The 12,045-nt window shown below is 35.7% G+C and overlaps 1 protein-coding gene across 1 annotated transcript in view; it reads left to right on the forward strand.

The window, feature by feature from the left end:
• Positions 1-987: 987 nt before the first annotated feature.
• Positions 988-12,045, forward strand: part of LOC122829985 — a 52,074-nt gene continuing 41,016 nt past the window's right edge. The window contains exons 1-4 of the mRNA XM_044114992.1: positions 988-1,269; positions 2,007-2,102; positions 3,706-3,801; positions 11,324-11,995. The gene's annotated coding sequence lies outside the window, so the exon portion shown is untranslated. The remainder of the gene's footprint in view (positions 1,270-2,006; positions 2,103-3,705; positions 3,802-11,323; positions 11,996-12,045) is intronic.

The raw sequence follows: 12,045 nt of genomic DNA on the forward strand, positions 1-12,045 counted from the left end.
GTCTTTATGTGGCTCTGAACATTGACACTTATCATGAACCAGGATCTCTCTTTCCATAAAGATAAGAATACTGTCTTTGTGCTGACAAGAAAACAACCTGCTGAATACTATCAATCATTCAAGTTTATTTCAGACTATGAAGGTTATAGGGAGTAGAGTACAACCATGTCAAGATGGAGGGAGAAAATGTGGACAGAATCAGTTTTTTAGATGATAAAAGTTGTCAGGATATGATCTGGGCACATCTCATAAAATGAAGGTTGAGCTTTTGATGTAAATTTAAAGATACAGCCTGACTTGGCTGTGTTGGTATTCTTTACATTATTTTAGATTTTTTTTTTTAAGTATGAATACCTAAAAGTAAAATACTTTTAAAGAATGTGCTTAAATATTAATTGTTTACTTCTTTCTTACATATTTACATTTTACTCCAGAATTATGAGAGACATTCAAGACCAAGAATTTTATTTTATTATTGATGTTCCATTCTTACTGGAACAAAAATAAATAAATAAATAAATAAATAAATGTATTATTTTGCCTCCTGAAACTGTGCAGTCTCTATATGATTCTGTAAGACATAGGAAACAAAGACCCACTATGCACATGTTTTGTTATTCCTGTGTTAGCTAGATTTTACACATTTAGTTTTTAAAGAAATAGAACTGAGTTATTGATCATCCTTTATTTGGCACTGAAAATGAACATTAAGACAATGCAAAGTAGAAACAATATAGATTTTTGACACGAGGGTAATGTGTCAAAAATCTTTGATCTGAATTTAACATGAAATAAAAGGTAATGAATACTTAGGAGGAGATTATAGAAGACATGACCTGTAAGAAGTTTGTTGTTGACGTTTTGAGCTGAACTGGTTTGTAGGTTTACAATAAATACAATAACTCTCCTACTGAAAGATTTATGACAGGAAATGTTCCTGGATTTAGATATCAAGGCCAAAGTTCTTACTTGTACAGCTTTATTGCTGTTAAATATTAACGTTTCTCTTTTGCAGATATTTTGTGACTTTGAACAGACTTTGAACATCAATCAGAAGACTTTCATAGAGTTCAGACGTTTTCCTTTTTCATAGAGAATGCTACTTTTCAGGCATCTATGACTGTGTTTTTGTAAGAAGAAAATTAAAAATATTGAAGCAAGATGTAAAGTTTGAAGTAACAGATAAAGATAAAATAGAAACCTACTGAAAAGTGCGGAGATCCAAAACAAAATGTCTGAGGAAGAGGATGGGATCTTATCAGGTGGGAGGTAAGTGAAGCTTTTTTGTTTTAAGTCTTTTCTGAAAAAGGACCTCAAAAGAAAATAAGCAATAATGATAAACTAATCATTACTATTCAGGATTTTCAAAAATAGCATCTTAAAACTTGAAGACTGCAAACTTTATTTCCATGTGCGGCAATTTGTCTAGAAGTAGTTTTAAATTACACATAACTTTAGAAGTATTAATGTGGCATGTTTGGAAAAAACATTGTGGACATTGTAAACAATGTCTACAATGTCTATTTGTAGACATTGTGAGACACTAGTTAAAAAAGAGATTACATAATTATTTTGTCATTTAATCTAAATTAAAATTAAATTGCAAAAACAAATCTACAAGTAGATAGCTTCAATTCAAAAGGTAAGCCCTGTTCTTTTTGAGTTTGTATGAACACTTTAAATAATGCAGAAAAACAAGCATCAAACAATTTGCACTGGAAAAAAATCAGAATCACAATCTGGTTTATTGGCCAAGTTTGTAAAATACACAAGGAGTTTGACGCTGGACAGCATTTCTCTCAAGCAGTAGGAGGGAAAAAAGTAGAAAGATCCTTTGAAAAAACCCTAAAAGAATAATATAGAATATAGATAAATTTTGTGAATGCAAAAAATGTACAGCTTACAAGACACAACAGTGCATTTAAGTTAATACCACAAGGGGCATTATAAAGCATTATATTTGTTAGAGTTTGTCGTATAAAAACATTTTTCTATTTGTTTTCTAGCTTTTCTTGGCACCAAACTTCAGACTCTTCTTCAGTGAGTTTGAAAAGTGACAGATCCAAGGATGAACCTTTTAAATTTGACAGTGAAGATCAAAGGTAAAACACTTTGGTAATATTTCATGTATTTTCTTAGTAAAACACAATAAAAAGCAGTACAATGTACAATAGTTATGGTGATATAGTGAATTCTGCTCAAAACGTATTTCATAGCTTTTGAGGCTTTTGAAAATTATTTTAATTTAAAGAGCATTATGTTCATTGTAAAATAATCAAAAATAGAAAATAAAACAGGACATAATTTCAATAAAAATCAAGTAGATAGCTTCAATTCAAAAGGTAAGCCCTGTTCTTTATGAGTTTGTATGAACACTTTAAATAATGCAGAAAAACAAGCATCAAACAATTTGCACTGGAAAAAAATCAGAATCACAATCTGGTTTATTGGCCAAGTTTGTAAAATACACAAGGAGTTTGACTCTGGACAGCATTTCTCTCAAGCAGTAGGAGGGAAAAAAGTAGAAAAATCCTTTAAACAAAAGCCTAAAAAAATAATACAGAATATAGATAAATTTTGTGAAAGCAAAACATTTACAGCTTACAAGACACAAATGTGCATTTAAGTTAATACCATAAGGGGCACAACTTGGTGTATTAATTAATTCAATGAATATGTACAAGTCAGGTTTTTAAGAGAGTGATGGTGAGTTAGAAGAAAAATTAATTCAGCAGCTCATTCAGTGATGAATTTTCCAGACAACTTCTTGTTCCTTGAGGTGAACAAGGCCGATACTGATGGGTGATGTCTGTTTATAGTTTACACTTTTTCTGCTTTGAGATAAACTGACTAGACAAGACCTTTTCTTTGAAGACATAATTATTTTTAATTTAATTTAAATTTATCTTCTTGGTAAGTTTTACAGAAACAAATTGACAGATTGAAGAATATACAGTAACACAGAATAGAGTTACTGAATAATAGGAGTTTTTTATTTAATTCTGTCCAATTTGCTGTTTTTAAAGAAAAATCTTTCACCCTGAACCTTATTTTCTCAGCTGTTTTTGTTTTGTTGTTGGTTTTATGAAACACTGTCCTATTTAGTTATGGCAGTAATTTTCAGACTGAAGACGACTTAACCCATTTAAGAAACACTCATGGACCACCTAGATTGAAAATACCCCGACAATAACACAACATGTTAATATATAATACCTGAAACTAAATATTAGTCTCTTAATGTACTTATTGTTGTTTCTTTGTTTATTGTAATGATAAAGCTGATGCTGTTTAGAAAATGAGAACGGCCACGACAAAGCCATGAACAAGTTGACATTTGAGTTGTTTACAGACTCTGAAAGAGTGGATACTAAGTTTTATAATGATGTCAAACATGGAAATGAAAACATGTTGTTCTTTACTACCAAGAGTTGTGTGCATTAATAACATTTAGAGCTCTTTGTAATTTAGAACCATAATAAAAGAAAAACAGACCTGAATTGATTTGGCACAAAGCAAAAATCCTTTTCTGCACGATTAAATATAAAAATTATCCACTCTGTCATTAATTTATCTGTTGTATATAATTACTTTAATTCAGTAATTTTTGATTAATTAAAAACAAGAAGAGCATTTCACAGGTGAGCAAAGCATTATATTTGTTAGAGTTTGTCGTATAAAAACATTTTTCTATTTGTTTTCTAGCTTTCCTCGGCACCAAACTTCAGACTCTTCTTCAATGAGTTTGAAAAGTGACAGATCCAAGGATGAACCTCCAAACATTGACAGTAAAGTTCAAAGGTAAAACACTTTGGTAATATTTCATGTATTTTCTTAGTAAAACACGATAAAAAGCAGTACAATGTACAATAGTTATGGTGATATAGTGAATTCTGCTCAAAACATAGTTCATAGCTTTTGAGACTTTTGAAAATTATTTTAATCCAAAGAGCATTATGTTCATTGTAAAATAATCAAAAATAGAAAATAAAACAGGACATAATTTAAATAAAAATGAAGTAGATAGCTTCAATTCAAAAGGTAAGCCCTGTTCTTTATGAGTTTGTATGAACACTTTAAATAATGCAGAAAAACAAGCATCAAACAATTTGCACTGGAAAAAAAGTCAGAGTCACAATCTGGTTTATTGGCCAAGTTTGTAAAATACGCAAGGAGTTTGACTCTGGACAGCATTTCTCTCAAGCAGTAGGAGGGAAAAAAGTAGAAAAATTTTTAAGAGAGTGATGGTGAGTTAGAAGAAATTAAATTCAGCAGCTCATTCAGTGATGAATTTTCTAGACAACTTCTTGTTCCTTGAGGTGAACAAGGTCGATACTGATGGGTGATGTCTGTTTATAGTTTACACTTTTTCTGCTTTGAGATAAACTGACTAGACAAGACCTTTTCTTTGTAGACACAATTATTTCTTAATTTGCTTTAAATATATCTTCTTGGTACGTTTTACAGAAACAAATTGACAGATTGAAGAATATACAGTAACACAGAATAGAGTTACTGAATAATATGTTTTTTTGTTTGATTTTATCCAATTTGTTGTTTTTGAAAAAAAAATCTTTCACCCTGAACCTTATTTTTTCAGACGTTTTTGTTTTGTTGTTGGTTTGATGAAACACTGCCCTGTTTACTTATGTCAGTGTTTCTCAAACATTTTCACACTAAGGACCACTTGACCCATCTAAACCACTTTGTAAAAATGTATAAGAAAACTGATTTCGATTTCTCGGAGCTCGTCTTATAAAAATAACATTTTGCTGTTTGTCTTCTAGCGTACTTCAGCACCAAACTCCAACCTCTTCTTCAGTGAGTTTGAAAAGTGACATATCCAAGGATGAACCTTCAAGCTCTGATAGTGAAGGTGAAAGGTAAGAGTCTTTGGTAATATTTTATGTATTTCTACAAAAAACAGCAAATGTACAAAAGTTATGCTAATATATTGAATTCTGCTGAGAAGATAGTTCATAATTTTTGAGACTTTTGAAAATATTTTAATGTAAAGAGCATTAAATGTTCATTGTGAAATGATCAAAAATGGAAAATAAAACAGGACATAATTTAAATAAAAATCAAGTAGATAGCTTCAATTCAAAAGGTAAGCCCTGTTCTTTATGAGTTTGTATGAACACTTTAAATAATGCAGAAAAACAAGCATCAAACAATTTGCACTAGAAAAAAATCAGAATCACAATCTGGTTTATTGGCCAATTTGTAAAATACACAAGGAGTTTGACTCTGGACAGCATTTCTCTCAAGCAGTAGGAGGGAAAAAAGTAGAAAAATCCTTTGAAAGAAAAACCTAAAAAAAATAATATAGAATATAGATAATTTTTATGAAAGCAAAACATTTACAGCTTACAAGACACAACAGTGCATTTAAGTTAATCCCACAAGGGGCACAACTTGGTGTATTAATTAATTCAATAAACATGTACAGGTCAGGTTTTTAAGAGAGTGATGGTGAGTTAGAAGAAATTAAATTCAGCAGCTCATTCAGTGATGAATTTTCCAGACAACTTCTTGTTTCTTGAGGTGAACAAGGTCGATACTGATGGGTGATGTCTGTTTATAGTTTACACTTTTTCTGCTTTGAGATAAACTGACTGGTCAAGGCACTTTCTTTGAAAACATAATTATTTTTTAATTTAATTTAAATTTATCTTCTTGAAAAGTTTTACAGAAACAAATTGACAGATTGAAGAATATACAGTAACACAGAACAGAGTTACTCAAAAGTAGGAGTTTTTTTATTTAATTCTGTCCAATTTGTTGTTTTTGAAAGAAAAATCTTTCACCTGAACTTTATTTTCTCAGCTGTTTTTGTTTTGTTGTTGGTTTGATGAAACACTGCCCTGTTTACTTATGTCAGTGTTTCTCAAACATTTTCACACTAAGGACCACTTGACCCATCTAAACCACTTTGTAAAAATGTATAAGAAAACTGATTTCGATTTCTCGGAGCTCGTCTTATAAAAATAACATTTTGCTGTTTGTCTTCTAGCGTACTTCAGCACCAAACTCCAACCTCTTCTTCAGTGAGTTTGAAAAGTGACATATCCAAGGATGAACCTTCAAACTCTGATAGTGAAGGTAACAGGTAAGAGTCTTTGGTAATATTTTATGTATTTCTACAAAAAAACAGCAAAGTGTACAAATGTTATGCTAATATATTGAATTCTGCTGAAAAGATAGTTCATAGTTTTTGAGACTTTTGAAAATATTTTAATGTAAAGAGCATTAAATGTTCATTGTGAAATGATCAAAAATGGAAACATTATCAGGACATATCCATCCATCCATCCATCCATCCATCCATCCATCCATCCATCCATCCATCCATCCATCCATCTTCTTCCACTTATCCTGGGTGGGGTCGTGCGGGTAGCAGCTTCAGAAGGGAGGCCCAGACTTCCCTCTCCCCGGCCACTTCTTCCAGCTCCTCCGGGGGAATTCCAAGGCGTTCCCGGGCCAGCCGAGAAACATGGTCCCTCCAGCGTGTTGTGGGTCTTCCCCGGGGCCTGCTCCCAGTGGGATGCGTCCGGAACACCTCACCAGGGAGGCGTCCTGACCAGATGCCGGAGCCACATCAACTGGCTCCTCTCTACATAAAGGAGCAGCGGTTCTACTCTGAGTCTCTCCCTGCTGACCGAGTTTCTCACCCTATCTCTAAAGGAGAGCCCAGACCACAATATGGAGAAAACCCATTTTGGCCCCTTGTATCTGTGATCTCGTTCTTTCGGGCATGACCCAAAGCTCATGACCATAGATGAGGGTAGGAACGTAGATCAACTGGTAACTCTGACACCGGTCAGACAGGGACCTGACAGCCCGTATCAAAGGACCCGGTACCCCATACTCCCGGAGAACCCCCCACATGGCTCCCCGAGGGACACGGTTGAACGCCTTCTCCACGTCCACAAAACACATGTAGACCGATAAGGTCAACACCTATTCACCCTCCAGGTCTCTACTGAGGGTGTAGAGCTGGTCCAGTGTTCCACGACCAGGATGAAAACCCAACACATTCTCACACCCGACTCGTCATATATTGACGAGTTGGGACGCCGTCTGACCATGCGTCACATATTGACGCGAAGGGTATACCCTTCGCGTCAATATGTGACGACTTGGGCAGGTTCCTTCACCGTAAAATTTTTACGATTTTGACGATTTTGGAAGGTCCCATTTTTTACATGGATTATTTACGCGAATGGTCCTCGCAAACACTGCCGACACTTCAAAACCCAAAAATTGGTTAGGTTTAGGGCAAAAATTACGGTAAGGCATCAGGTAAAACCCTTCGCGTCACATATTGACGCGAAAGGGGTACCCCTCGCGTCAATATGTGACGAGGACGGAAGTCCCATGCGTCAATATATGACGAGTTGGGAGTGAGAGTGGGTTGGAAAACCACACTGCTCTGACTGAATCCGAGGTTTGACTGTCCGACGGACCCTCCTCTCCAGTACCCCTGAATAGACCTTGTCAGGGAGGCTTAGGAGTGCGACCCCCCTATAATTGGAGAATGCCCTCCAGTCCCCATTTTGAATAGGGGGACCACCACCCCATTCTGCCAATCCAGGGAAACTGCCCCCGATGTCCATGCGATATTGCAGTCGCGTTATCCAACACAACCCTACTACATCCAGAGCTCTAAGGAACTCCGGGCCGATCTCATCCACACCCAGGGCCCCGCCACCGAGGAGCTTTTTGACCACCTTGGCGACTTTGTCCTCAGTGATTGGAGAGCCCAACCCAGAGTCCCCAGACTCAGCTTCCTCAATGGAAGGCATGTTGGTGGGATTGAGTAGTCTTCGAAGTATTCTGCCCACCAGCCCACAACGTCCTGAGTTGAGGTCAGCATCACATAAACAGTGTGTTTGCTGTACTGCTTCCCCCTCCTGAGATGCCAGATGGTGGACCAGAATCAGGGCATCATTTAAATAAAAATCATGTAGATGGCTTCAATTCGAAAGTAATGTCCTTTTCTTTATGGGTTTCTATGAACACTTTAAATAATGTAGAAAATCAAACAATTTGCACTGAAAAACATCAGAATAACTTTCTGGTTTATTGGCCAAGTTTGTAAAATACACATCGAGTTTTACTCTGGACAGCATTGTCTCTCAAGCAGTAGGAGGGGAAAAAGTAGAAAAATTATTTACAAAAACTAAAAAAACTAATAAAAAATATAGATAAATTTTGTGAAAGCAAAAGATTTACAGCTTACAAGACACAACAGGGCATCTAAGGTTAATCCCACATGGGGCACAACTTGGTGTATTAATTAATTCAATGAACATGTACAGGTCAGGTTTTTAAGAGAGTGATGGTGAGTTAGAAGAAATTAAATTCAGCAGCTCATTCAGTGGTTAATTTTCCAGACAACTTCTTGTTCCTTGAGGTGAACAAGGTCGATACTGATGGGTGATGTCTGTTTATAGTTTACACTTTTTCTGCTTTGAGATAAACTGACTGGTCAAGACCTTTTCATTGTAGACACAATTATTTCTTAATTTGCTTTAAATATATCTTCTTGGTACGTTTTACAGAAACAAATTGACAGATTGAAGAATATATAGTAACACAGAATAGAGTTACTGAATAATATGGTTTTTTTTATTTTATCAAATTTGTTGTTTTTGAAAGGAAAATCTTTCATCCTGAACCTTATTTTTTCAGCCGTTTTTGTTTTGTTGTTGGTTTGATGAAACACTGCCCTGTTTACTTATGTCAGTGTTTCTCAAACATTTTCACACTAAGGACCACTTGACCCATCTAAATCACTTTGTAAAAATGTATAAGAAAACTGATTTTGATTTCTTGGAGCTCGTCTTATAAAAATAACATTTTGCTGTTTGTCTTCTAGCGTACTTCAGCACCAAACTCCAACCTCTTCTTCAGTGAGTTTGAAAAGTGACATATCCAAGGATGAACCTTCAAGCTCTGATAGTGAAGGTGAAAGGTAAGAGTCTTTGGTAATATTTTATGTATTTCTACAAAAAAACAGCAAAATGTACAAATTTTATGCTAATATATTGAATTCTGCTGAAAAGATAGTTCATAGTTTTTGAGACTTGAAAATATTTTAATGTAAAGAGCATTAAATGTTCATTGTGAAATCATCAAAAATGGAAACATTATCAGGACATATCCATCCATCCATCCATCGTTTTTCTTCCACTTATCCTGGGTGGGGTCGTGCGGGTAGCAGCTTCAGAAGGGAGGCCCAGACTTCCCTCTCCCCAGTCACTTCTTCCAGCTCCTCCGGGGGAATTCCAAGGCGTTCCCAGGCCAGACGAGAAACATGGTCCCTCCAGCGTGTTGTGGGTCTTCCTCTGGGCCTGCTCCCAGTGGGATGCGTCCGGAACACCTCACCAGGGAGGCGTCCTGACCAGATGCCGGAGCCACATCAACTGGCTCCTCTCTACATAAAGGAGCAGCGGTTCTACTCTGAGTCTCTCCCTGCTGACCGAGCTTCTCACCCTATCTCTAAAGGAGAGCCCAGACCACAATATGGAGAAAACCCATTTTGGCCCCTTGTATCTGTGATCTCGTTCTTTCAGGCATGACCCAAAGCTCATGACCATAGATGAGGGTAGGAACGTAGATCAACTGGTAACTTTGACACCGGTCAGACAGGGACCTGACAGCCCGTATCAAAGGACCCGGTACCCCATACTCCTGGAGAACCCCCCACATGGCTCCCCGAGGGACACGGTTGAACGCCTTCTCCACGTCCACAAAACACATGTAGACCGATAGGGTCAACACCTATTCACCCTCCAGGTCTCTACTGAGGGTGTAGAGCTGGTCCAGTGTTCCACGACCAGGATGAAAACCACACTGCTCTGACTGAATCCGAGGTTTGACTGTCCGACGGACCCTCCTCTCCAGTACCCCTGAATAGACCTTGTCAGGGAGACTTCAGAGTGTGACCCCCCCTGTAATTGGTGCCCCATATGGTAAAACATTTGATACACTGTACATACTGAAGGCACACCGGAATATAAGGCCGATTGTCGATACTTTTTGCAAGTGTAGGGATTTTATATGCGCCTTATTGTCCGAAAAATACAGTATATTAAGTTGTTTTAATCTTTTACTTAGGTTAACCTATCCAGATTCTTACAAAGTGCTATTATACCCATTCAGTTTTAAAGTGTTTTCGAAACCTTTTGATAATTTATTTAACTTTTTGAAAACATACTTCTTTACAAATATTGACTGTGATTGCTGACATTAGCGATGGGGACATATTTGTTTCCTGCAACATGTTTTGCATTGAGATGGTATTTTAGGTTTCAATATCTTCATGTTCCAGTCGGAAACTTTGTATGTAAAAAAACAAAACAAGACAGCAAACAACAACAACAAAAAAAGCTAAACTGATTAATTGCATTAAATTTTTTAACATGTTAAAATGTATGTAATTAATTGATTAATGAATACGATAAAGTCCTGGCCTCAGGGAAATCCACGTATTTAACTTAAACATGATCACTAAACACAAGTCCATTTGAATAAATGTAAATCAAAACGGTTAAATTAAATGTCTTGTCTGTGTCTGCAGGGATCCTATTGACAACCAACCTGAAACATCTGGGGCAGCTGACACAGGTGAGCATGACTTAAAAAGAAAAGGTTTTTTAAGTCCTACTGTCCATTTGCTTTAAAGACTAATGAATGCATACTTTTAAGAGATAAGTTATGTGTCAACTTATATATATATATATATATATATATTTTTTTTTTTTATGTCGGTGGTGTTTCTATTTGTACATTAAAGAGAAAATTGCCACCGGAAAGTAAAACTAACTGCTTCTAAGAAAACCAAGTTGTTTTTTCTCTCCCTAAATTATAAAGCCTCAAATCTTGTGAATCTTAAACCTGTATTTGTCAGGTCTTATCATTACTGCCCCTGACAATAGTTGATGTCTCAAGAAAAAAAATGTCAATGGTGTAAACTAATAATAATTTGCTCAGGTGATACTCAGTTCACCTGAGCAAATTGACAGAGAAAAAGTAATTTATCTCAAATGCAAATGGACAGTTTGACTTAAAATACCTTTTCTTTTTAAGCACTTTTTCAGCTTAGTTTAAATTGTTTCCCGGAAGAAATACAGATTGTTTTTATTTATTAAATCTGAATGCTTGATGTTGATGACAGCAGGATGTCAGGAAGAAATATGAGAAATTAGAGCGGATTATTGCTAAAAATATATTCTGAAGAGTGTTGTCAATCATGTGTATCAAATATGTTATGGTTATTTCTGTTGTTCACATATATTTAATTTAAAAATTACAGGAGAAGATCCTGAAGGATCATTTTCAATGAAAGAAGATGCCAAGAAAGAAAAATACGTGAAGGAAGAAATTCCTAAGAAGGTGGATCCACAAAAAAATAACCCAAAACTCTCTCAGATAGTGACGTTTGAAAGTGGGAAAAAGAAACAAGTCTCATTCAAGGACTTATTTACCAACAATAAATCTCACATTACCAAATTTTTTGGTAAGTCCAATAATGTGCGAACTGTACTGATGGAAGGAGTTCCTGGTGTTGGTAAAACATTCCAAACAAAAATGTTCATGAACGACTGGGAAAGAGGAAAATCCAACAAACACATAAAGGCTTTAGTGGACCTTGATTTCACTGAGTTGAATACAAAGAAGGATGAAGAAAAAAGCATGGAATCTCTGCTGAATGATTTCTTCGACAAAAAAGAAGTTATTGTTTCCAATGATGACAGGAAAAAGATATGTTTCATTCTTGATGGCTTGGAAAAATGCAAACTTCCTCTTAACTTTGTAAAGAACAAAGAAGTTAAAGACTTGAATGAAGCAGCATCAATGGATGTTCTGCTAACAAATCTGATCAAAGGAAATCTGCTTCCTGACGCTCATATTTGGATCATTTCTCAACCAAAAGGAGTGAATAAGATTCCTTCTGAATACATCAACAAAACTGTTCTCTGTCACGGTAAGAATACCCGTCTAAATCAATTACACTTAGCTTGTACACAAAATAAT

Source organism: Gambusia affinis, linkage group LG01 (genome assembly GCF_019740435.1).
Source record: "Gambusia affinis linkage group LG01, SWU_Gaff_1.0, whole genome shotgun sequence".
NCBI lineage: Eukaryota > Metazoa > Chordata > Actinopteri > Cyprinodontiformes > Poeciliidae > Gambusia > Gambusia affinis.